Raw genomic sequence first — 25296 nt, forward strand, 5'->3', positions numbered from 1 at the left:
ATTTTATCTAATTTTATAAGATATTCCATTTAATGAACCCCATGCATTTTTTGATACAATGAAAATTTGATTCTTCCATGCCCAATGAAAACTATTAGAATGAATAGAAGTATCAAAATTGTCACACTTACTTTTATAATATAGTAAGTACTTCATTTTATTCAAGTCTGTAGAGATTTTCAAAATTAGTACCAGGCAGTAACCCCAAATGTGCTAGGAACAAAGTTAATATTGTGGAGAGCACATAGTGGAACAATGTTGAGTGCTGTAAAATGCCAGTGACATGAGACTGTATGTCAAAATGCCAGTCCTACAGCTGCAGAGTCAGAGGCACACATGACAAGGTGACTTTTGGAAGTGAATAAGAGTGATGACAGTCCAAAGAAGAAAAACTTATCACTAATTAATTTACAAGTGCTTCATGAGTGATGTGATCACTTCACCAACTGAATATGGGAAGAAAAACACAGATAAATGGAGGAAAGGAGACACGGAAAGCCAGAGAGAAAATTTACAATCAGAAGCAAAGACAGTGGTCACGTCCTAACTGTGGTCACTAGATCAGGAGCTACACTTTGGGAGAAGCCAGAATGCTAGGAGTTAGGGAAAAGGGTGAAGGAAATTAAAAGAATTTGGTGTATTATATATATAATCAGAAGACTGGAATTAAAATGTGCATATTTATTAGATTACAGCTCTCTAGGCACACTGAGTGGAATTTGAGAGATCTGAGGCAAAGCAATCTAATTTCATGGATTTTTAATCTGAGTACCTGGGGATGTATGTAGAGAAATTCTAATGTAGCTGATGAGAGGACATGTATGGTGAAGAGAGAGTTACTTGAAGTTTTGATTATTTTTAGACTAAAATGATGGTGGGGGAGCTAAGGAAACTAAGTATCTGAATCAGAGACTTCAGAATGTAAAACACTTTCCTTAGTGGGTGAGACAGGCAGTCTGACAGTGGACGTGGGCATCAGAGAAGTGGCGAAATACAAATAGAAACCAACCCTGAAAACGAGAAGGAAACACAAACATAAGGAAATCTTTGAGGATAGGGGCTAAGAAGTGAAGGAAAAGAAAGCACAGGAATATCTGTGTGCAGGAAATAAGATACAGACTTAGAATAAGGTAAAACTACGTGAGTGTCATTAATGCACTGGAGCGAGAGGCCTGGGCATGAGTGTGGGCAACAGTTGTAAACTGGCTTACAGCATCTCTTTATAATTCTTATATCATGTAATTACTAAGAGACCTATGACTTTCAGAGGTGTCTCTTTTTGGATGCCAAATTTTAAGCTCCAATTATATGGAAATATACATGGATAAGCATAAATAGTTAAATGTATGACTATAAATCTCTATGTATTCTTAAATATGTTAAGAGGAAATGATTCTCCTGTAAATTCTTCTAATGAGTTCATTCTAAGAGCACTGAGTCATTCTTATTTAACTCTGAGCTTGCTGTGAGCATGTTTCACATATAATCCATGTGAGGCTATAGATGATGGGGTTGAGCATGGGGCTGCTGGCCCCATAGAGCGTGGAGATGAGCCTGACTCTGGCAAGGGAGTGTCATGTGAAGCAAGGGCAGAAGTAGGTGATGATGGCTGTGCCATAGAACAGACAGGAGGTGGGAGGTGCATGTGGAGAAGGATCTGCGCTTCCCTTCTGCAAAATGGATCTTCAGGATAGCGGAGATGATGTAGATGTAGGAGATCAAGGAGGTCAGGAAGGCGCTGGTCCCAAAGACTCCTCTTATCACTAAAGCCAGCATTTCAGCCATGTATGTGGATGAACAAGACAGGGCAACCACTGGTGGGACGTCACAATAGTACTGTCTACCACACAGGACTGAAGAAAAGGCTAAAGGTGGATGCCAGGTGTTTTGTGGAACTGATGGCCCAGGTCCCCTTGGTAATGCTGGGGAGAGCAAACCTTGGTTAGGATGACAGAGTACCAAAGGAGGAAGCAGGGTTATAAGTCACGACAGCCAGATGAAAGATCTCAGTATCATGTAGGGCCACCAGGAAATACAGCTGAAAGGAACAGCCAACGAAAGAAATGCTGTGATCCTGAGTTACGAGGTTCTGGAGCATCTTGCGCACAGTAGTGGATGGGCAGAATATGTCTAAAGGGACAAGTTTGCCAGAAAGTATTACATGGCGTGTGCAGCTTGGCCTCAGTGCCAATGGCCAGGAGGATGGCCCCATTTCCTGCCAAGGTGACCTGGTAGATGATGGCAAAGGCCACAAAGAGAGGGAAGCACCCCACAGGGAGGCCAGAGAGCCTTTCTACACTGGGGTTTTTTCAGGGAAGAAATCCGCGAGCACAGGATAGAACAGCAATCACAACGGTGCCTCTGAGGACATCTTGGAAAACAACTCTGAGTTTATTTATAAATTTTAGAACTTAAACCACTGTATTCATTTTATTTCTTGACATAGTTATCCTCTGATCTTCATCAGGGAGAAGACACCCTCTCAATACTAGAGAGATCTGTCACAAGTCATCTCCCCTATCATCATTTTTAGTTTTCTGTGCTGTTTGGGGTTTTTAAATTAAAGAGAGCTGATGATGATACTCTCTTTTTAAAATATTTATTTATTTATTTATTTATTTTTACAAGGAACCATATACTTCTTGGCCAAAGAAATGTTAGTATGAATGAAGAAATATTGTGTTACTTGCTTTGGATCATCAAAGTCCTATTTTATGTTCAGACAAACTAATATAAAGAAACTAAAATATCATGAAGTCACAGATCATAAACATTAATTACGTAGCTATTTACTATCGATCAGCAGTGTTGGAAGATGATACCATAGTATCAAATGCCCTTAATGCAAGTTCAACTATTCCATTCTCAGAGTAGAAAATGTTTCTTAGCCCTAAACTGTTAACATTTTCTGTCCAAAACAAAAGTCCTCTGCCATTACAGGCTCTCTTTTTTTTTAATTTTTTATTTAAAGAAAGACTAAACAAAACAGAAAATAGGTAGAAATAATACTTACTTACAAAGAAAAAATAAAAAGTAAGAAATCACCAGTTGATGATTACATATTGTCCTCATACAAACAGTTGTTCAAGATACAAAAGTGAAACATACAAAGTAGGGATTCAAACAGTGAGACTGCAAATGGTACTGTTCAACTATCCAACAAAAATAGGTAATGTGGTTATCAATCCTATACACATAAACATACATGTTTGTCTATATCTTCATTTATGCTGAGATTAAACAAATCATAGCAGGCTAAAATCACTCTGAAAAAAGAATAATAGTATTGCTGGATTTCACATCATGACACTACTGGATCAGCACTGGGTACTGTAGTGTCTCTTTTTCTTCAAAGTATTTCTTCATTTCATCATGTGTTATAAGATCAGTTCTCAGAAACTGTTTTTAGGTTCTATGTATGCATGAGTCTTAGCATATATTTCTATCCTTTCTATATTAGAGGGAGAAGCAAAACAATGCAAGACTAAACAAAATATATTCCAATAAACACATGAAATGAAAAAGACATATAAGACCATTGTACAAGGAGTTCTACCATATTTCCTGTATTTCTCTTGTTATCTGCAGTAGAATTATCTATATCATAAGATATATTATAATTGGATATAGCAATACATAACAATATTAATAAAAACAAAACTTTGTAGATAGTGTAAAACTTCAAAAACAAGTAATAATCAAATCAGAATGAGTGTCATAGTGAATCTTGTCATCTTCAGTGTAGTTTCCTATATTTTCAGACTTGATACTATCAATCATAACAGTTTTGAATGAAATCTATCATTATCAAACAGCAATCAAACAAACCAGATATAACTAACATCAGTCATGATAAAATGGCATAATTTATACAGAGCTCCAGTTTAAGTTAATAGAAAGTTAAAGATGATTACTATACTATAACCTGTTATTAGTGGGATAGCTGTCTGTGCCCTTGATCTAGTGCAAGTAGACAAACTGAGACAGAATAAAATTTATCTAAGCAGAGCAATGCAAGTAATTTGTCTTTTAAATCCTGATACACTATTAATAATATCCTCTGCTATCTTTTTAAAGACTGTTCCTCCCTTTTCACTCTCCCAGAGTGCACTGTGCATTTTTGGGTCTCACCCACACCCTCAGTTTTTAGATTGGGGTGGCAACATGCTGTTCACCTACGTGGTTCCGAACCCTCTCCCTCCTGGACTTGATCTCTAGTTGTATTCCTTTACCTATTAAAGCCTGTATTTCCAACCTATCTACAAATACTAGTCGAGTTGCCCCTATTACTCTATGGTTCCCTGTCACATAGAGCATTCTTTTCTCATATTTGATTTTTGGTCCATAAACCCTTCTGCAGGTTAATTGTATTTCCTGTAAAGAACATCTTGGTGGACCTACCTCCTGATCTACTCTACTTGTGTTTCTCTTTTTTTTTTCTTTTTGGTGTATCAAGGCCATCTATATTAGAGATTATAGCCAACCTTCTCTGCACCATTTCTGTTGTGCTCTTTTTCTGCCATTATTTGTCTGCTTTTCTTCTTTACTCTTTCGGCTCCATTCATTGAGGCCTCTCTGCCACTGTTCCTGAAATCCTAGTACTTTTCTCTCTCTCTAGAATGTCCTTCAGTATTCTCTGTAGAGTTGGATTGGTGGTCACAAATTCCTCCAGTTCCTCTTTGTCTTGGAAGCACCTTGTTTGTCCTTAATTTATAGAGATAGATTTTCAGGGTACATCAATCTGGGCTGTAGGTTATTTTCTTGCATGGCTTGGAATACTTTGCTCCAAGCTCTTCTTGATTTGATGGTCTGTGCCCAGCAGTCTGCCATGATTTTGATGGGTTTTCCTTTATAGGTGAACTGCTTCTTTTCTCTGAGGACTTTTAACATTCTGTTATTATATTGAATTTCTGGGATCCTGATTAATATATGCCTGGGTGTAGCTGTTTTGGTTGTAGGTGGCTGGAGTTCTGTATGCCTCATACATCAGAATATCATTTCCTTTTCCTGTGTTTGGGAAGTTTTCCTTAATTATTTCTGTGAATAGCCTTTGTAGTTCCTTTGTTTGTACCCCTGCTTCTTCATTCACATTCTTTATTCTCAAGTTATAAATCCTCTTGTCATCTTCCAGCCTTTGTATTGTTATGCCTGTTTCCTTGTTAATTTTAAGAAATTTTTCCTTTCATAGCACATATTGCAAACCTGTCTTCAATTGTTGATAGTCTATGCTTAGTTTCTTTCAAGCAATTTTGCCAGCTTTCAGTAGAGTTTTTTATTTCCTGGTAATCTCTTTGAACCTGCTTCATGTATTCTATATTTTTGTTTGTATTCTTCATCAAATGTTTCTCTCCTTTTGTTGTGTTCCTCTATTCCTCCATCTGTGTCTTCTTGAGAGGTGCTTAGCATTTCTTTTATTGATCTACTTATATCTTGCTTTACTCGGTTAAATACTCCACTTTTGAACTCATCTATGAGGTCCTGAAGATATCTCTTTATGGCCACTGATGCAGTGTCTGATATTGCATGTTTGCTGTCCTCAATTTCCTTTGTATTTGCATCTCCTGGATCAGTGTTCTCAGGGTTGGGGTCTGGGGACTTTTTCTTGTTGCTTCCTCTTTTCCTGTTTTTGGTTTCTACCATACAGACATATAGCTGAGGTCCCAGTCCCTTTTCTTGTTGGTTATAGTTCTTCTGAAGCACTCTGGCTAGGTAATCCTGTCCACTCCAGTGTGTTACTGAGGTGCAAACAGGGACAGTGTAAGCTTGCTCCTCCCCTCCAGTTCAGTCAACCTGCTGAAGCCTTCATGGCATTAGTGTGGGCTGCATGTAGGGAATTGGTTTTGGAAAACTTATTGGGTCTCAGCCAGGTGCATGACCCAGGCCAAGCATACTCCACCAATCTTGTCTGGGAAGGAAATAGCTGACTGAAATCACTTGTTCTTGCCAATCCTGCCCTATTCCAAAATGTCATCCCATTGGTGCCCTTTTTCCATGGAAGGATTTTATTCCTGGCACTCACCACAAGTCAATGCAGGTCCCTTGCCAGCTCCATTCTTCATTGGGCTTACCAATCTCCAACTTCAATGCAACTACACTTCAGTGTGACTACAGTTCCAGTGAGTCAAAGTGGCGGGAATTCAGGTGTACAAGAGCACAGATTCTTAGCTGCCTCAATAGTAGAACCAGGATTGCATGTTTGACTGATTCTTTTTGCTTTAGTTTCTTCTTGGGTTGAGAGGATCAATTTCCTTCTTTTTGGGACTCCCATATGATATGTTACTTCAGCATATGAGTTGTCTCTCTCAGGGAGCCTCTGTATTCTGCTCTTATCTACCCGCCATCTTTACCAGCAGTCAATGATACTTTCACATCCTGATAGGGACAAGTGTCATGTGTCCCAGGTCACTCCACTGTGTGATTTTTATTCTCCATTTCAATACTAGTATTTTAAGAAGCTCAATCTGTCTATGATATATTTTGGGCTATATATCATACATATTTTGCAGTATATATCATGCATTCATTGTCACACAGATTATCATGGATTATCTGAGTCAGAAAAGGGCTATTCTTATCTCTTTAAGAACTAACATCACCCAAAATTAAGGAAGGGATTTATTTAGCTTACAGTTTGTGAAGGTCTCAGTCAATACTTAGCTGGTTCAACAATAGCTTACCCTGTGTACATAAGGAATTCCAGTGGAAACACACAACATTTGATTACTGCAAAAAACTTTGAAAGCTCCTTCTTGCCTGGACAAGACCATTATCAGTTTTTACTATCTTAGGAACTCCCATCTGTGCAAGTGCTGAGAGACACTGTACAAGCCCCACAGTCCCAGCTGCATGGTGGGAAGCATGTGTAAAATGAGAGTCATTACCTAACTAACCTGCACATGCTGAAATCTGCCAAATTGGGACAGAGGTGGCACATCCATTTGCCATAACTCATTCCTTGAGACTTCAAGGATCATAGACTTCTGACGGAATTCATGTAGGTAAAGTCTGGCATGGTGAACAGATTGCACAATGTACCATGCCTGTGATCAGCTGTGATTTGGAATGTTTAAAGATAGAGTTAAGGGCTTCAGTAGTATGAAGAAAGTAAGCATAAGAAAGCCTCCCCTCAGAAAAATGTGTGCAATGAGTCAATTGGCATGAATATTGCCTTCGGTTAATATGCGAAAACCAAAGTGTAACCATCCATGACCTATATAAAAGGAAGAAGTTCTGTTGCAAAAAGGTTTCTTACAATCACAAAATCAATTTGGAAGCATCTAGAATACTTTTTTTAGTGGCTGTCTCAAAATGATTAGTGACACTAACAACATAGGCAGAATCACAGAAAATATTAGCAGGTTCTGCCAGAGTATATTCTAATAAAGGAATTGCAAGCAATGCTGACCTTTGAGCTAAAAGCACAGGGGTAACAATTTTCTAGTGATTTTGCATACCCCAGAAAGCAGCAAAACTACAAAGACATTCATGCATAAATTTAGTGAAGGCAAGCATTAGAGGAATTGTCTCAGTATTCCTAGGTAAAATAAATGAATAAAAATGTAACTGTGCAAGTATATCAGAAGTATGTTTGTCAGTCATCCAATGACATCTTTAAAGTGTATATTCCAGACTAAAGAAGTTCACAACAAATGAGATTAACAGGAAAAACAATACCATCAGGATCAAACCCTAAAATTGCTATGCTGCAGTGGGAGCTTTGCTGAATTAACTTAGCAATTTGATGGACATATGGTCTGAAGACTTTTTAAAAGCTGGTTAGGAAAAAAAAACATTCAATAGGTTGATGTTTATTGTTTAGTATTTAATCAAAAAATCCAGAAGTAGAGTGAGGAGTAGGCAATATGATTATCGTAAAAGGCACAGTTAGACTAATTAGAAATGCCTGTGTATTTGCCAAAGAAAGTTCTATTGTTTTCACTCTTAAGGGCCTTATATGTGAGGGTAGGAGGAGAATTAAAATATGGATCCCTTGCAATATTTTGTATAGATAGTTCAGTTGATATATAGTTATACCTAATACTGGGTGAGTTAAATTAATGTCCCCCAATAATTTCTGAAAATTTTTTAACATTGATAGTTCTGCTAAAGAAATTGTGCCATTTGTATCTTATAGGATACTATTCTGTCCTAAAATGAAGCAGGTCCTTTCATGTTTCCCAACATGAATGCACCTGGAGGACATTCTACTATGTGAAATGAGGCAGATATAGGACAAACACTCAATGACCCACTTACATGAGAAATTTTCTAAAATTGAATTCACACACCTACAAAGTAAAGTTAGTATTTCTAGCTTGGAGCAGGCAGGATTCGATAGGGAATTTGTAAATATTGCCCAAGTGAACTAATTTTCTATTAAACAGAAAGAATAAGCTCTAATGAATGTCTTAATTTCTCTTCCCATTGCTAAGACAAAATACTCAACATTCAAGTTTTAAGTCGGAAAGTTTTATTTCAGCTTATTTTGTAGAAATTTCATTCCAAGGTAGGGCGGCATGGCAGAGGGTCCAGTCAGAGAGAAACAGTCCCTGGATGGCAGAAGGAAGCAGGCATTGAAGCAAATCATCTCCATTCTGTCATTTCTGGGCTGCTTGCCTTTTAGCCTTTGCTACCCACATTCCCTTCCCGTTTCCACAACCAGAACCATGCTTAACCAGTTTGTGGAGCAATTTAATAACCATGCACCTTCATCCTAGCATCACAGTGTAATCGCAACATCACATTATTGTAGATCCAGCTACTCTGCAATAGCCCTACCTATGAGCCATGAGGGATTGAGGGTTCATCTAAATGCAAGCCAGAATAGTGTTCAATTTCACATTTTGATGCAATGTATATTACTCAATTGCTGAAAAATTAGTAGATTTTAAGTGTTTCCTGCCCCAACATGTTAAGAATATGGAGTGATACAGGTAGTTAATTTGCTTCATTTAAACCTATTTATTTATTTATTCATTCATTCATTCATTTGACTTTTTGAGACAGGGTATCACTGTGAAGTTCAGGCTGCCCCTGAGCTAATTTTGCATCCCAAACTGGTCTCAGACTTGCAGTGATCCTCCTGCCTCAGCCTCACAAGCACTGGGATTAGGGGTAACCCTCTATTTTGTAGAAAATAAAGGATCACAATGCATCTCACAACTAGATACAATTGTTATATGCCAAAAGTGATTTAATCAATATAACTATTACAAACTAAAAATCCTAGAACTATAAAATGTCCCAAGACAGAATGCTTCAGTTTTGTGATTGAACTTGACAAATTCAAAATGATACGATACTTCAAAATGCACAAAAAGAAATGGCAATATAGAATTTTATGAAGATATTAATAAAATTAATATGTTTCATATGGTAAGGCAAAAAGAATAAGAAGATTGACATAATTTTGTAATTTAACCTTGGAAATTAAAAGTGAATCTGCTTCTTTATTCAAAAATCTGTAGGAAAATAGACCTGGAAAGAAAAACTAAATGCAAATTTACGTAGAAATTTTTTAGAGCTTAAATAATTTCTGTTTCAACTGTCAAAGATTCAGGATTGCTAATACCCTAACATTATATGAGTATTATTTAGATATAAATTTGAAAGTGATGATTGCTTTGAAAACATAAATTACACACATACAGACATATTTTGAAAATGTGTGAGTATGTTAGTTAACTTGGTTGTAGCTAATACTTGAATGAATACAGGAATCAAATCAAGCTTTGCCCCATACATACACACAGTTTTAATTGTCAGTTATATCTGGGTAATGTTGGAAAACAGACATAGACTCCTGAGTGATGAATTACTGACAGTTGAGGAAGTTCAGGCAGCAGAGGAGGCTGAGCCATGTGCAGACCTAAACCAGGCTGGATGACAGGAGGTCCACGATGCTGAACACTACTTGCTTCTGTGACGAACAAAAGTACAGAGACGTGGGGAGCCTGGTGCACCTTTGGTCCCAGTGCTAAGCTGGTGACAAATGAACAGCAGCGACTCAGTGCTGAGGATTTTCCAGGAAGGAATCCTAGATAAAACATCTGGAGAATATGTGATCCATTTCTGAGACACAAAAATGATACATATTTTTAAGTACTAGGATGCAGGCTCATCTCTTTCCAGTTAGAAAAATAATATTGTTTCTCCTATGAGTGAACAGTATGAACTGTTGGATGAGAAAAATTTACTGCACATGCAAGCATCACCTGGGTTTTCAAATACAGTAAGATTTCTTAAAGTTTTATAGTCCAAATGATATTGCAGTACCCATTTCACTTTTCTTGGATGTTCTAAATAATGCTGTAGTGGGTATAGGATTACAGATAGAGATTGGAAATCCACATTTCTTTCCTTTAAATATATGCTCAGCAGAATTACAGAATCCTAAGAGAGTTTTTTATTTATTTTTTGAGGTAGCTGTGCAATATTTTTCAGAATTTCTAAACTAACTGATATTCTCTCCAACAATGTACAAGTATTCACTTTTCCCCACATCTTCACCATCACTTATAATGAAGTCTCTGAGGTGTGATCAAACCATATTTAATATTTATATTACAGAGGTGTTTATTACAGTAAAATCATGTTCCTATTAATCCCTTCAAAGTAATACCCTCCCTTCATACATATTCATCTTATGAACTTGTCATTTTATTCAGCAGAAAGCTCCTGTCCTGAGATTTTTACTTCCACTCTTGTGGCTCCCCTTGTGTCCTCAATCAGATCAAACCATTTAACTCTCATGGTCCTTTTGACCTTGAGGAAGAGCCAGAAGCCACATGTCTCCAATCCAGAGAATGAGGTGGGTAAAGACACCCTGAAAAGTTTTTATGAGCCTCACTTAAAATCAATTCATCTGAGACAAAATATGAGCAACACAAATAAGATACAGCTTTCAGGAAATGATGTTGGGAAATTTTTATTCACAACAAGGTTGATGAAACAGGAACTTTATCCCACATCCCATAAAAGTTCAATTTAAGAACTTCATTTAAGACTTTGTACTGTGTAACTCCAATAAGAAACCATATGGAAATTTCTCCCTATCATTCAGCTGAACACAAGAATCTTGGTTATCATTCAGAAAGCACGGGCAACAACAAAAACTTTAACAGCACAAATGTAGGTCACATGTATAGTGTCTCAGAAATTGAGTATCAGATATACAACCACCTAGGTTACTTCTCTCTCATTATTGAGACAAAATACCTGATGCCCCAGGTGAAGCAAGGAAAGATTTAGTTTATGATTTTTGGAGGTTTCAGTCCATATTGAGCTGGTCCCAAAGCAGGGTGGTATGGTGAAGGGCTGCTCATGGTGGCCTCCAAGCAATAAGAGAAAAGGACAAGAGGGAGGAGTTCACCTCTTTCCTCCCCTATATTGTATGCTGGCTCCACCCCTGGGCAAGTGCAGTACCCACACCACCAATACCAGTGATAGATAACAAACCAATCACAAATGCTAGAATAAGGCACCTCCATGACTGCATGAGGTTTGGGAGATTATCTAAACGCAAATCATAATATAACATACAAAATACCCATCTAAAAATAAGGCATAGATTTTTACTTCACCATAAAAAGTAGCAACAACTAAAATACATAACGTATATGCAGATTCTAAAGTAAAAATACACAACAAATAAATTCAATCACTTTCAGAAGATATTTTAATATTTATATTTTAGTCAAGAAAGCCCTTGATTGATAATATCTGCTGAACATCCTGCCCAGAGCAGGATTAATCTCCCTGTTGTGTAGACTGTAGATGATAGGGTTTATGAATGGGGGCACCATGATGTAGAACATGGATGTCAGCAGATTCTTAAGGGATGGCTCTTTTGCAATAGGACCTAAGACAGCTATTGCCCCAGAAGTGACAAAAAAAAGGAGAACGGCCAGCTGAGGGGTACAGGTGGATAGGGTTTTGTTTCTAGCTTCCACAGAATGCATCTTAAACATATTTGAAATTATGTTAACATATGACATACACATAAAAGAAAAACATAGAAACACAAAACACATGCTTACTGCAATGATTATAAATTCAGAAAACTGGACATCTGGTGATAAAATTCCCAAAATTTGAGTAATATCACAACAATATTGCTGGATCACATTGGTCTTAGTGAAGGGAAACCTGAACATAGTGCCTGTGTGAATCACAGAGTAGACCAGACCAGAGGCCCACGAGCCAGCTGCAGCCTGGGAGCACAGCCTTGGGATGATGATGAGCCCATAGTGCAGAGGATGGCAAATGGCCACATAGCGGTCATAGGACATGACTACCAGGCTTGCAAGTTCCACAGCTGCAAAAAGATATAGAGAAAAATCTGTGCCGCACACTCTATCAGGGAGATTACCTTATTGCCAGTTATGGAATTCACTATGGCTTTCAGAACAATAGCTGAGATGCTGCCAAGGTCTAGGAGGGATAAATTGCTTATGAAAAAGTACATGGGAGAGTGCAGACACGCGTCTGTCACGATGAAAGTGACAGTCACGAGATTCCCTGTCAATGCTCCCAGATAAATCAGTAAGAACAGCACACCTTGCAGAAGCTGGAGCTCCTGGGAGCCTGCGACACCCATGAGGTGGAATTCTGTGAAGACAGTCAGGTTGTCCATTCTGCCAGCCTGCTGTGCTCTGCACAGAGTCGGAGGTTACAGTGAGCAGAGGATGCTACAAGAATCAGGGCTTCAGTCTTCAAATTTAATTTATTGTTCAATAAATCCTAAGTATTTTGTGCTAATATGGAATAAATGACATATCAGAAATTATATGAAAGTGTGATTAAAATACGCCTTGACCTTTCTAATCACACATCAATACAAAACAGTATTTTTCTTGTAGTTCAAACAAATACACTCCTGCAACAGGATACGTCAAAGATAGGGGGATTCATTTGTCTTTTCCTGATCCAGAAAACAAATATTTTTTTCAAATGAATAGATAAATAAATCTCTCTTCTCACTAATTTTGATTTTGTGATATAGTGCATTTGCCATAAAAATCTTACTACTGGTTTTGTTACAAGGTTGCTTATATTTGTTAAGTGCCATAGGATGTATTTATGTTTTGTTTATTGTGCAAATTGTACCTGAATAAATCCCTAAAAACTATGTCTATTACTAGCTCCCATTATTGCTTCTACTATCTTTGCTGCATTTGATGGTTGTAGACACATTAAAGTGTAATTATGTGGATTTTCTTTCTATTTCTAGCCTGGACACTTAGCATGCTGTCTGCCAGGTTCATCCAAGGTGTCACAAAGGACAGGATTTACTTCTTTTGGAGAGTGAATGGTATTTCATGCTGTGTTCACATTTCACCATCTTTCTTTATTGATGGTGGACATGGGAGCTGGTGCATATCACTTCTCAAATGTCAGGGACAATGCTGCAATGAACATGGTTGTGCACATGGGTTCAGTGTAGTGATTCTAGCTCACTAAACTTACAACCAGAGGAGAGGGTACTCGGGCCACAGGAGAATTCTGACTTTTGACTTTCTGGGGAGGTTCCACATTGTCTTCTGTGATGACTATCCCTATCAGGAGGCTGAAGCGTCTGTGATAGAAGCCAAGAGAAGACACCCACGATGAAGGTGAAGACTGGAGCTCCTCTGAAGGAACAGAAGTGAGCCTCCCTTCTTTGTTTCTCCTTATTCCTTTCAGACAACAAACCACTCACACCCTCGAAGCTACTCCCCTTCACAATGGGTTTTCAATTTGTAGGCCAACCTAGAACTGTGCTAACCAAATTTAACAGGTGTTTCATATTCAAGTTGATGCAATTAGTTAACTGTTACACACATGCTTCTTTTTATCTTTATTTGGATGCATTTTATCCCTAATTATCCTGGTAGAATTTCTAGTACCATGATGACTAGCAGGAGAGATTTGGCATGAAAGATTGTTGAAGTTTGGTAAAGGAATTTCTGAGTCTTGAGCTTACCTATGGATTTCATCATGTTAGTCTGGTGTAACACATTTATTGATTTTCATATATTCAGGAAAATTTGCCTTCCCAGTTTAAATCACAGTTATTAATCAGTTTTTCCTGAGGGAGCTCAGGGTCACATATGCCAGCTTGGCCCAGGAAGAGAAGAGGGAGGTCAGTATAGAGGGCAGGTCTGCCATGTATGAGGCCACCTTGAAAGGCCACTGCTGCTGCTTGCTTTATACAACCTGTGCACTGTCAAACTGCCTATACCTCAGCAGAGAGGGAAGGTATCAGGCATGCTGACAAGGATCCTGCTCTCTGCGCACTTCAACTGGGTGGAGAAAGACATTCCCAGGGGACAGTGACAAAATTCCAATTGCTGACAAAGCTAAAGAATGTTGCAGGCAGCAGGCTGAATTGATGGACCTGAACTTTCTGATGATTTCCAGGATGAGACACAGTGATGCCAATAGTCATTATGCTCTGTTCTCTGAGATGAACAGGACCTTGTCTCTGTGAGTAGACCCCAGTGACTCATCTGCAGCACAAGAATGGAACCACAGAAGTGACTGAGACCAGGCTCTGTGGGACCTCTGTTGGCTATTTGAAGAAATGTGACACATATATCCTTAAGGGTCACATGGCTGTGAGCACAACCTTTTACTTGATTGAAACCAAATAGTATTTTCTAGAGCCCATTTTCTGGTCAGCTCTATAAGATCCTCACTTATATTACGTACATGCAATAAGATATTGTTTGAACCTGCATGCAAGTTCACAAAAGATCTTGTGACATCAGTTATAGCACATTCTTTCCTGACTTTTCTGAGACAGGTATTTTTGTATTGTGAGTATGGGGCTTTCAGGATTTACACTAAGAATGTTGATCTAGTGATTCCTTTGAAGACCAATTTGAATACCTGGTGAAATCTGGACTTTGAACCTCCCATCTAGGCTCCTATCCAGATCAAAATCATAGATGCTGAAACTCTCACAGACAAAGAGCATGAATGGCTCCAAAATTTCCACATGGCTATGGAGGATCAGAAACACTGTCAACTTGACCCTTATCTTATGTAGTAGAGAGGCAGAACTCTCTACAAATATTAACAACTCTCTGATATTATTTTATTTATTTATTTTTTGTATCAGGAATCAAATGCATGCCCTCATGCTTGCCAATTAAGCTGTGTCGCTGAGCTATAATCTAGGCCTTCTGGTCTTATATTTGTAAATTATTCTAGGAGAAATATAGATGTCTTCTTCTTTTCTTTTTTTCTCCCCTTCTCCTCTTTTTAATTTTAGATTCCAAGGAAAACTGATAATCTTCTTTATGTTGACTTTCCTTGAAAATATTTAGTATTCTATGAATTTTGATTGTAAATAAACTAAGAATAAAACTGCCACTGTAGAAGGACTGATCCAAAGGGACTGGAGTTTCAAAGAGGAAGATATTCCCCAAGCTCTCTGTCTCTCTTTGGTGGGGAGTCAATGAGTGTTTCATGACACACAGTCTCACTGCTAGTGGATCACTCATAATCACCTGGATGTTCATGACTATACTTGTATCCACGGACCAAAAAAGTCAAGGGTTAAAAGAAATGGGTGCTGAAGCATTAGGTATACATACATTTCTAATAATTTTATCATTTGAATTCATCTGTTAATTACCATATTTAGAGGGCCAACACCTAGAATATCATCATGTTTATTTATTAGAGGGCTATGGTATATATAAATTCCCTCCCACATGAACAAGTTCTGGATTCCATATGCCAAGACAGAAAGTCAGATTTAATAAATTTAAGCATTCAAGTGAAAATGTAGGATAAAGTACTGTCATTTTGTGAGACATAAGACTATTATACAATCTGAGTTAGACCTGGTTCTAAGTTTCAATCGGGATGTTGTTGACTCATTTCTCATAACCCTTGACACAAAATACCAGTCACATTACTAGGCACAGGCATAAAGGAATATGAGTAGTTAATATACAAGTAAAAATACATCCTAAAACATTAATTTCTCTTGTAAAAATGTCAGCATTTTATTTTCAGTGTGTTGGGTCCAAACTGAAATTGAGAACTCCAGAGACTCTTCAACATTTGGAGAAGTTGACAGTGACATAGGAGAGGTTTACTGGTTTAATTCTTTTTTTTTCAGTGATGGAAATATTTTCATGACTGGTGATATCCAAGCCTTTTATGTTCCTGGAGTGATTTTTATCCCTACATTTCACAATGGTTATCTCTAAGTGTTTAGCATTCTCCCAAACCTAAAGGAGCATGGGGAAAGAATAATATCTTTCAGATAGACTTAGTGATTTTCCTTAAGTTTATGAGAAAAAGGTGGTAGAAAATAAACTAATTTCATTGATCGAAATGATAATCTGAACAAAGACATTCCTCTGAGTGAAATTCTGTAACATACTTTTACCCTATGGCATAGAAAGGAAACATGCCGATTTAATCCTTTTCTTCCACAAGAAAAAAGATGGGTTTTCCTGGAAGAAATGGTTCAATAGATGAAAGCAAGGGAAACTCGGGAAAAAATGCGATGAATTTCCACTGTAAGCCAGAAGACTTTCAGCTATGTGACTGTATGGACAAGTTTAATACAGGGAACTCCTTAAAACTGCCAGACACTGGAGGAAACAACTAATTCATTAAGATTGACAAGCCAATACTATTATTAAAAAGCAGACAGCAGAAAAAAAAAAAAAACTATGGGCAGAAAGACAGGCAGAATATAATTGGAAATACAACAGGAAAAATTTAGTGAATGTTAATTCAAATCAAGTCATATTCCAACACATCAATTCCACAGCATGGTGAAAGCCATGCTGTTGTCATAACATCTTACAGGTGGGTCTTACTGTTTTGGCACTTTGTTCTTATGTAAAATGTCCATAGATTTTATCCTAACATTATGCCCCAGAGAATCATTCTTGTTAATTAGGTAGTGGTAGGCTAGGGTTATAGGCAAGGAAAACACTTAAAACAATGGTTACAAATCCAGAAAACTGAGCACTGAAAGATGAAAACCTCAGAATTTGAGGAATATCACAGAAATACTGCTGGATCACATTGGTCTTGGTGAAGGGAAGCCTGAACAGAGAGCCTATATAGATTGCAGAGTAGACCAGACCAGAGACCCACAAGCCAGCTGCAGCCTGGGAGCACAGCCTCGGGGTGATGATGAGCCTGTAGGGCAGAGGATAGCAAATGGCCACATAGCAGTCATAGGGACATGACCATCAGGAACACAAATTCCACAGCTGTAAAAATTATATATAAGAACATCTGTGTGGTGTACTCTGTGAGGAAGATCGTGTTACTGCCTGGCATGGAATTCACTGTGGCTTTTGGAACAAGAGCTGAGATGCTGCTGAAGATAACAGGAGTTGCACTCATTATAAAATGTGCAAGGAAGAGTGCAAACGTGTGTCTGTGACATTGAGCATGACAGTTGCAAGATTCTCTGTCAATGCTCCCAGATAAATCACTAAGAACAGGCCACCAGAGAGCAGTGTGCAACCCTAGTTAGTGAATTTGTGAAAATGTTATCAGTTCACTGGCAAATGCAAGGAAATTCTGGGCACAGTTCCTTTTATTTGAAATAGCTTTCAGAAAAATGATTATCGTTACACTGTGTATATTCTGAGTTCACATTGTGTGTGTGTGTGTGTGTGCGTGTGCATCTGTGCACAGAACAGCCATATATGTATGTGTATGTGTTTTAAATTAAATATTTTAAACTGTATATATTGATAACCAGGTTCAAGTATTTGAAAAGCATCCAGCTTATTGAATACATTGCAAATTTTTACCTCTGAGTGATTAAAGTCCTAAGGTTCTTTTTTATAATTGGTAATTTATGACAAATACCTGTTGCTTTATGTATCTTATTATTATTGGGATGAAGTTAATAGGGTGCATATAGAACTCCATCATGTTAATGTCATCAACAAACGTGCCTTTCAGCCTTTTGCTTACAATTTCCAATCTATATTTACCCAGCTGGAACAATACTATGCAATTCAAATCAATGAGATACTAGAAAGTATGATGGGCATATTTTCCTGTGCGTCATCACCCAGTCAAGAGACATAGGCTGTTAACAAGTAAAATCACAAGAGTTTTCAGTGATGGACCAGAAGCCCAGCCTGATCACCTATTTCAGCCAGCAGGTTCAACAGCAGCAGCAGAGACAAAGACAGACCAACTGCCCCATCAGAGCTAGAAGGCAGACACAAATTCACCCAGGAAACTGCAGCTCTGCTTGCCTTGGGGACTGCAGTTACCCCCTGGTCCACCCAGAACTCCCACCTGGCTCACTAGAAAAGTTCTACTCCTCCCCAAGAATACTTGAGAAACTCAAGAAAATACGGCCACCTCCTGAAGGGTACTTTCCTTAAGATATTGACACAGGTTAGCAAGACCCAGAAAACCATGATACCTCTGAGAGAAACTGATGAAGTTCCAACAATAGCTCCCAAAGAAGGGACATCTGGGAAATGACAAAGAATTCTAAATAATCTTAATCAGTTAGTGATCTTAAAAGCACACCACACAAGTATGAAAATTACAACAACAATATATAATCGAAAGGAGAAGTTTCATAGAGAAGTAGAAACAGTTGAAAAGAAGAGCATCCTAGGTGACAAGATCGTGGGCCCCAATGATATGAGAAGATCAGTAACCTCCACCCAGAGTGCAGGACATGATCCCTAGACCGGCAGGTGACATAGGGGAGAAAAGGAAGGTAGAAACTCCAGGGGAACCATGGACCACTCCAAAGATGCACCAAATACACAAACTGCACTGTAGGAATCTGGAAAAGGAGGAATTACACAGAAACCCAGAAAGCACATGTAAAATAATAGTCAATAAAAAATTCTGATCTGGGAATGATTCCATCATGATGGTACAGAAAACCAGGAAACTCCAACTAAATGTCACCCAGATAAAATTCACCCACACACATAATGACTGAATCATCAAAATTCAAAATTAAGGGGAAAAATGATATCAGCAAGATCTAAGAGAAACCCCAAACATGTGGGAATTCTAGTGATCATCAATGAACTCCACAGCAAAATCTCATTAGACCAGAGACGGGAAGCTGATATAGTCAAGACCCTGGATGGAGGAAATCATAACTTTCCAATGAAACATGATTGACCTATCAAACTGTCTCTCAGATATGAAGAAGAATGAACTATTTCCCTGTCCTCAACAGCTAAGGGAGTTCTTAGCCAGGGGGCAGACTTATGGGAATGTATGAGGGTGTCCTAAAGCTTAGGCTCTAAGCCATCAGAAACCTAAAAATTATGTGTATAAAACTCAAATTTTAAGAAATACTGAGCCATGTTCTGTATAGTCAGGGACTGAAACTGAGTGCAAACCATTTTACAATAGTACAATGTTCAAAGCACAGAGATATGCAGAACTATACCAAATAAATTATGAGAGAACTTTTAAAGAAAATTATGCAAATTCTCACAGCAATGGATAAAATTGGAAGGAAAATAAAAGTTTATTGCTGTATTTAATCCAAACTACCTCCTTAGATAAATTCAGACTATTGTGTGTGACATGTTCCATATCAGCATAGTTGTAAACAGTATGGGACTTAAATATATTCTATTCTGACAGAGGCTTATTCTGTATAGTTTCAAGCTGTCTATTCAGAGAACCTGAACATCTTTTTAGACTCAAGATGGACCCTGCAAAATTTTCCTTTTGTAAAACATGTTTATGTTTAAATGAACTATACAGTGAGCAACCCACTCCAGGAAATCTAGAGGTAAGACATAGAATGCTGCGAGCTGCTGTTAACTGGGGATGTTCCTGCATAACAAGATCATACTTGCTTCCTGGAAACTCTCCTACTGAGCTTCCCTCACCTGACCTCCACCTCTCTGCAGAAGCCCAGGCCCTGGCTCTTCTTGTTGTTTGCTCTGGGTAAGGGTCCTCTCTCCAGGTCTCCTTGAGTCTCCTGCTGTGGAAATGTGTCTCCTGTGTTTACACAAAATACAACTTTAATATTTTTACTTGTGAATCTGTCCTCCATTCATGTCATAAACTAAAATCATCAGTATTTCATAATTAAAATGTAAATTTCTTATACTTCCAAGAAAATGTAATTGATACAATTAAAACAGAATTAGAACACAAAATGCTACAACTGGGAGAGAATCATTGCTGATGCACTGTCCAGGGAGCCTATTGGGATTATTAACCAATCTCCAGAAAAAATTATAAGATGAAGTTTAAGAGAAAGAAGACAGTTTGTTTGTAAAGAGGAAAAGAAATGGAAGGTAGGAGAAGATAGGTAGCTACCCTAAGAATGATTCAGGGTAGGGATCACCAGAAAGATGGAGAAGGCCTGGGTTCTCCACATATCTTATAGGGGGTGAGTGAGCTTTGCCCCTACCTGAAACTGCTAAAAACTGACTCAGCCTCTCAGCATCTCTGCCTGAAGCCATTTCTTCCAGTGATCTGTGTGCAGTGTCTTTCTGTCTCTTTGTTTACTATTCCTTAATCTACCTCTCAGGACTTTATCTTTGGTGTGGGATGGGCAGTAGATTGGCATGGAGGTCTCTATGCATGTTTAGCACAGAGATAGCAAGAACATGTGTGGGAGTCTACTGTACTCTATAAGTGGAAGATAAAATAAGGATTCTGGAGTGGAATATAGAGTAACTCTAGGGGCGAGAGTGTGTGCATATGCATGCATGCACATACATATACTAATACACGCACTTGCGTATATGTAAATATGAATATATGGATGGGTTCCTTAGGTTGAGTACATACTGTCTGAAAGTTAGTGCCATTGCTTTTTCTGCCCTTCTGCTCTATTGGAGATGGGAGTGATTTATCTGCTGTGTCCTCGGCTTTCTCTTTATGTCCTGCTTGTCAGCTCTTCTTTTCTGGTTGCTTCATGCAAGTCCTAAGGTCATTTGGTACCTTTTTTCAAGTCTAGTTCTTCTCTCTTTCTCTACTCTGTCCTTGACCAGCTTCATTAGAGTTTAACTCCTTCCAGTTAGGATTAGGTAGGAGATCTGCAGAGACCCTTATTTTCTCATCTCCATCTCCTTTCCCCACAAAACCATGTCACAATGAAAAGCTAACAAACCACATAAAAAGTCTGTAAGACAGAGACAAAGAATAAGCCTACCCTTTAAAGATACACAGTTAGCTCTAACTAAAGAAATACCTATTGTGTCTGTGCATTTCTAACATCACCAGGCATTTATGTTCCATCTAGAGAAAAAATTTTTTACTAAGAATTCTTCCTAAGAATCCACTTCAACTAGAGCACTGAGGAATTCTGCTTTTTACTATCGCACTTGCTGTGAAATTCCTCTACCCCACACAGCCCTTGTGAGAGCCCTTTTCACCTCCATGTTCCTCAGGCTATAGATGACGGGGTTGAGCATGGGGGTGATGACCCCATAGAGCATGGAGATGAGCCTATAACTGGCAGGGGAGTGTTGGCTGGAGGAGGGGCGCAAATAAGTGATAAAGATTGTGCCATAGAACAGACAGACCACCAGGAGGTGGGAGGTACACGTGGAGAAGGCTTTGCGTTTCCCTTCTGCAGACTGGATCTTCAGGATGGTGGAGATGATGTTGACATAGGAAATCAAGATGGTCAGGAAAGAAATAAATGCAGAGACACCCCCCACCCCTAAAACAAGCATTTCAGACATGTAGGTGGATGAGCAAGACAGGGCCACCACTTGTGGGATGTCACAGTAGTACTGGTTAACCAGATTGGATCTGCAGAAGGACAGGCTGAAAGTGGACACTGTGTGGATGGTGGAATGGAGGAACCCAGCAAACCAGGTCCCCAACACCAGCTGGGCACAGCGAACCTTGGTTATGATGACAAAATAGTGAAGGGGAAAGCAGATAGCCACGTACCGGTCATAAGCCATGGCAGCCAGCAGGAAGACCTCAGTTCCAACTAGGCCCACCAGGAAATACAGCTGAAGGACACAGCCAACAAAAGAAATGCTGTGGTCCTCAGTCACGAGGTTCCAGAGCATCCTGGGGACAGTAGTGGATGGGCAGAATATGTCTATGAGGGACAAGTTTGCCAGGAAGTAGTACATGGGTGTGTGCAGCTTGGCCTCAGTGCTGATGGCCAGAGGATGGCCCCGTTTCCTGCCAAGATGATCTGGTAGATGATGGCAAAGGCCACAAAGAGAGGGTAGCGCACCTCAGGAAGGTCAGAGAGCCCGATGAGGATGAACCGAGTCACCATGGTGACATTGTAAAAGTCCATCTCCTATGTCCAATGTCACTCTGAAGGGAAGAAATCAGCACACACAGGTTAGGGCAGCAACCACAACACACCGTTTAATGTCATGGAAAATGGCACTAAATTGATTTGGAAATTTTGGGACATGAGCTACTGTAATCATGGTATTTCTTGACTTAGTTATCCACTGATTCTCTCCTGAAGGATACCCTGTGCGTGCTAGAGGGATCTGTGACAAGCCATCTCCTCTATCATTGTTCCTTGGGGTTTTAACTTTCAGTGAGAGCTGATGACAGCATTCTCACCTCCTTTAGGGACCTGCCTCATTTTTCACGTCACTCCACTGTGTGACTTTTATACACTCTTCCAATTCTAGTATCTCAGGAAGCTGAACTTCTCTATACATTTGGGGCTGTATGTTATATATTTTATATTGCATATCATGCAGCCATGCATCACTCTGATTATCATAGAATATACATATATGCATATCCATGTATATATATATTTTTTTAAATATTAGGAATTATACAAATGGAAATTTATAAATAGTGATCTGAAGGACTGTATAAATGCTATGTTACTATTCAAAGTATCTATGAAAAAGACATAAGGAAAAAGCACCTTTATAGTTTTGAAATCATATTATTAAAATGTCAAAATTACTATTCGCCTTAGTAACTCACATAATCACAATGTCCAAAAAATTAATTGAAATCTGAACATCAATGTTCTGTGAAATTTTTTGTCATTTTGAAAGTTTTTTCTTGTATGTGATAGCAAATTCACAGATAAAATTTGACTGAAACATAAAATGAAAATGTATATTCTATACTCTGGAGAAACCATACAATGCTTTCCTTGTCCACTAAAAATGTAAACAATACAAATAATACATAATGATCTATTAGCCAAGTAACATGTATTTCCTTTCTCCTTTCATTTTTTTCTTGTAAGATATAGACAAGAAATGCAAGTTTACTGGTAACAGGGGTGCAAAAAGGTTACTTTTATCTCCTTGGACACCACTGTTTGTGCCATAATTTGCAGAAATTAAGTTTTTTGACAGTGTCTTCAAATCATGAAACATAAGAAAGAAAATTGTGATAATAATAACAATGTGCTTATACAATTTGCAGTTGATAAAAATGTTTAATGACCAAATGACAATTATTGAAACAAAAAGTAATTGTCATATCTGTTCTGGGGTTTTCAATGTTTATGATTTCAGGGAACTATTATATTTTTGTCTGCATTTCTGCACATAAATACTTTTAAAATAAAAGATCAAAATGTGAGCAAATATAACAAAAGTAACTTATTAGTATTAAAGGTTGACTTAAATTCTCAATTTTATTTTGTTAATAATTAACAAATAACTTTTTAAAATTAAAAATGATATGAAATAGTTATAATGTAATTAATATATATGTTATGCATCATTATATTATCAATATGCATACAATAAAAACTGTACCAAATTTTTCTAAGTTTTGCAATTGTTTAATATTCTTCAATAAAATGTATTGATACATTCTATTGATGTCTTGATCAATAGAATGAAGAAATTTTCATATAGTGATGGAAATTATATGTACATGAACAATCTTATGGTAATGTATCTATATCTCATACATTTCTGCTATAATTAGAAAAATATAGTGATATTTCTCAACAATGTACGTTTAGGGAGAATTTGTGGAGTCTGCCTTATTAACCTGGAAGACTAGTAGTTCTTACAAGAGATACAGAGAAGCTCCTGTGAAACGTATCTGGTTTGTATGATTACTTAGAACCAATGCTAAGTGTAAGTACTCAAATAGTGTAATGAGAATCAGCACAAGAAAATGGGTCCCTCATTAATTTCAAAGGAAAGTTGCCCAGAATTCAACCATGCTTATTAAATTATGATTTGCACTCTCATTTATAGTTTGTCCTAAGAGTGTTACACAGGAATTTTTTCTTTGCAGAACTTACTAATAAGTTTTTGCTCCTTAAAGAAATATAACACTAACCAAATAAGAAAAATAACACATGTGGATACTAAAACCAAACAAATTTAAACTATGTTTTATTTACTATCACAATCAAGAATATATTATTTTGAAAATAGAAATTAATATTACCAAGAAAAATTTTCAATAGGAAGAACAGAAAAACAATCCAGTCCATTGACTGCAGCAGTCAATAAAAGCAAACCCGTTGCTCTTATTTGGGACTCAAGTCACGATTTAACCTCCACTGTACATTATGGCCACTTTCCCTAAGCAAATTTTGTAACAAGAATTCTACAGGGAGTATTATTCTTTTGTTCATAAATCCAAAGTACTACAAACATTAATTAGAGATGATGCCTAATAAATTCATAAAAGTTTAAATGTAATTCTAAAAGACAGAAGTGACATTTTAGGTTGTAATATTCTTGGGTACCTTACAAGGAAGGTTTTGTGGTAATCACATGGCCAAATTAGTACAGAGTGAGTAGGTTCTTCCAGGCATGGAAGTGCATGCCTGTATTCCCAGCATTTGGAAGGTTGAGGTAGGAGAACAGCAATGAGTTTGAGGCCAACCTGGGCTACATGATCAGTACAAGGCCAGTTTGAGCTACATGGTGAGATTATGTATCAAAAAGCTAAAATGAACAAACAAGCAAGAATACATTGGTGATATACTAATTATGCCGTAATTATAGTAATCAGTCTTCCAAAATATGGTTATACCATTAAATATTTTTATAAACATTCATTTTCATGACAATAACAGACATTAACTAAATTTTAATTATGACATCATGCTTTTAGGATGTGAAGGCTGCATGTCATCCACATAAAGAACCAAAATGAGAACAATTTAGATTCAAAGTGAACAGAAAAGCAAGCCCATTGAACCTGTAACTCACAAGTCAATTTTGCACGGATACACTGATTAAATATGAAAGTAATCTAAATAAGACATGTATTATTAGTCTTCAAATTAGATAGCATGATTTATTTATTCAAACTTTTAAAAATTAATTGCACCTTTATTAGTCTCATTTCATATATACATGTATGTGTGCACATGCATATATA

At 37.7% G+C, this 25296-nt stretch overlaps 2 pseudogenes; both read right to left on the minus strand.

Annotated features, from left to right (window-relative positions):
• Positions 1–1448: 1448 nt before the first annotated feature.
• Positions 1449–12634, minus strand: LOC106025620 (olfactory receptor 5V1-like; annotated as a pseudogene).
• Positions 12635–21299: 8665 nt separating this feature from the next.
• LOC106025618 (olfactory receptor 5V1-like) lies at positions 21300–22249 on the minus strand (annotated as a pseudogene).
• Positions 22250–25296: the final 3047 nt, after the last annotated feature.

The sequence above is a fragment of the Cavia porcellus genome, unplaced genomic scaffold, assembly GCF_034190915.1.
Source record: "Cavia porcellus strain 051 isolate PalLab524CR breed Dunkin Hartley unplaced genomic scaffold, mCavPor4.1 scaffold_2, whole genome shotgun sequence".
Taxonomy (NCBI): Eukaryota; Metazoa; Chordata; class Mammalia; order Rodentia; family Caviidae; genus Cavia; species Cavia porcellus.